Source organism: Elephantulus edwardii, unplaced genomic scaffold (genome assembly GCF_000299155.1).
Source record: "Elephantulus edwardii isolate Elephantulus edwardi_28Jun2011 unplaced genomic scaffold, EleEdw1.0 scaffold00173, whole genome shotgun sequence".
Lineage (NCBI taxonomy): Eukaryota > Metazoa > Chordata > Mammalia > Macroscelidea > Macroscelididae > Elephantulus > Elephantulus edwardii.
In genome coordinates, this window is record NW_006399923.1 from 4,110,751 (window position 1) to 4,113,389 (window position 2,639).

Here is a 2,639-nt window from a genome sequence, read left to right on the forward strand (position 1 = left end):
CAAGTATTCTGGGATTCCCATTCTTCTCAGAGTCAACCAGAGTTTGATATGATCCACACAGTCAAATGCCTTTGCATAATCAATGAAACACAGATACACATTCCTTTCACATTCCCTGCTTTCAGCTAAGATCCATCTAACATCAGCTACAATATCCCTAGTACCACAACCCTTTCCAAACTCAGCTTAGACTTCTGGAAGTTCCCTGTTGATGTGCTGTTCCAGTCGTTTTGGATAATCTTCAGTAGAATCTTGCTTGGATGTGAAATCAATGAAAATTTTCTATAGTTTCCGTTCTCTGTTGCATCACCCTTCTTTGGGATGGGAACAAATATAGATCTCTTCCAGTAACTTGGCCAAGTGGTTTTTCTCCAGATTTCTTGGCACAATTTGGTGAGTATATCCAGGGCAGCATCTGTAAGCTGAAATACATAAATTGATAAACCATCTACTCCTGGGGCCTTATTTTTTGCTATTTCCTTCAAAGAAGCTTTAACGTCTTCCTTCATCACCATAGGCTCTTGCTCATATGTTATTTCATTAAATTCTTCTGTGTCTGCCAATTCCTTATGATACAGTGATTCAGTGTATTCTTTCCATCTTCTTTAATATATCCTGGATCATTTAATATTCTGCCTAAAGCATTTGTTTTTCAGTTCCTTAAACTTATGAAATGCTGAACGAGTTCAGCCCTTTTGTTTTCTAACTCCAGCTCCTTAAACATTCCATTGTAATATTTTGCTTTGTCATCCCGTGTTGCCTTTTGGAATCTTCTATTCAGCTCTTTAGTATCTTTAATTCTTCCTTGTGCTTTGACTTCTCTGGGCTCCAGTGCAATATTCAGAGTCCCTTCTGACATCCATTTTGGTCTTTTTTGTTTTCCTCTCCTGTCTTTGTAATGACCGTTTGTACTCTTCCTGGATGACACCCTTGATATCCTCCCACAGCTCATCTGGTCTTCACTCTTTAGTGTTCAAGGTCTCAAACCTGTTCCTGAAATGGTTCTGAAATTCAGGTGCTATAAACTCAAAAGTTATATTTTGGTTCCTGTGGACTTGGTTTAATTTTTCTCAGCTTCAGCTTGAACTTGAATACGAGTAGTTGGTGGTCTGTTCCATAATCAGCTTGTGGCCTAGTTTTCACAGCTGATATTGAGCTTCTCCAGCAGTTCTTCCCACAGGTGTAATCAATCTGATTCCTATGCATACCATCTGGTGAAATCCATGTTTTGGAATTAACTCAAAGCTGACAGTGAGCAGGTTTTCAGAGGCTTTAAATAGCACAAAAAGTGTTTACCTAATTTTCTTCCATGAAGCAGATAGTGGATTCAAACCGTCTGCTTTTGGATTGGCAGAACCAATACTTACTTACTGAGTCTCTTATGAATAAGTAGTTGTTGTTACCTCTTAGTAGATTTTAATAGTCTGTGAATAGCATGGGAGAGGAGAGTTAAATTTTCTCTAATATATATCATAAAATTTGCATTACACAGAAGCCTCCATTAATTATCTTAATATAGTTTTATAATATATTCTTTATCAATTTGTATTTTGATACTGGGGAAAATTATTGAACATACCATGAACTGTCACCAAAACAAATGAATCTGTTCTCAAAAGGTGAAACCAAGCTGCTTCTTGGAGGCAAGAATTTTTAGGATCCATATCCCACACTTTGGGTATGTGGCCAGGTGGGTGTAGTAATTGGAGAAGGACATCAGGCTTGGAAGAGTGGAGGAACAACATAGCAGAGAAAGACCCTAAATGAGATTAATTCACACAGTAACAGAGGCCATGAGGATAGGTATATAAGAGGCAATGAGATTGGCTCAGAATAGGAAATGCTTTATAGCTATCATACATGGAGTCAGTATGAGTGTTAATCAACTCAACCGCACAGCACATAATGACATCAACAATAACAGATTAATGTGTATGCTTGAGTTGTATTGTTTCAAAAACAACATAAAAACACTGCAATTAAAGTTTACAGGAAAATTTTCCAAATACTATTCTTGAGTCTTTCTAATAAAAAAAAATAATAATACTTGCAAAATAGTGAGTGACTATCAATCTATTCATCTCTATTTGTGGCAGAAAATGGTCTAAATATGTTGGCATTTCAGTGTCTCAGATTCTAAGTGAATCTGAAAATGAAAACTATTTACATTCACAATCTGCTTGTTTTTCAGGGGGAAAAAGTTTTCTCTTTCCAGTACATATTAATTTTCGAATAGCCTGGATTTAAATCTGGAAAGCCAATGAAAAAAATCACTCCAAATTAGTAGTGCATATTAAAACCTCAAGCAGCATGAGATTCAAATTGAAATCTACTTATACCCGACCTTCCAGCAGTTTTTCAGAGATTATAAAGTTCAGGTTAGTCTTTCTTGTCCTGCTTTTTGAGTTATATACAAATGTCCTTCTCTGTTAATTCTACATATACTTTTAGATCATGTGTGATAAATCCACTTCATTAACACTCCGTTACACTTTTATTATTATTATTATTATTAAATTTTATTAGTTTTAATGAACATTTACAGGGATTTAGGGTTTTCATTCCTTCATTGCTGCACCATTCTCTCTACCCTCCTCCCCAGTTTGTTCTTCTTCCCCCGCCATCCGAATGTCTGTTTT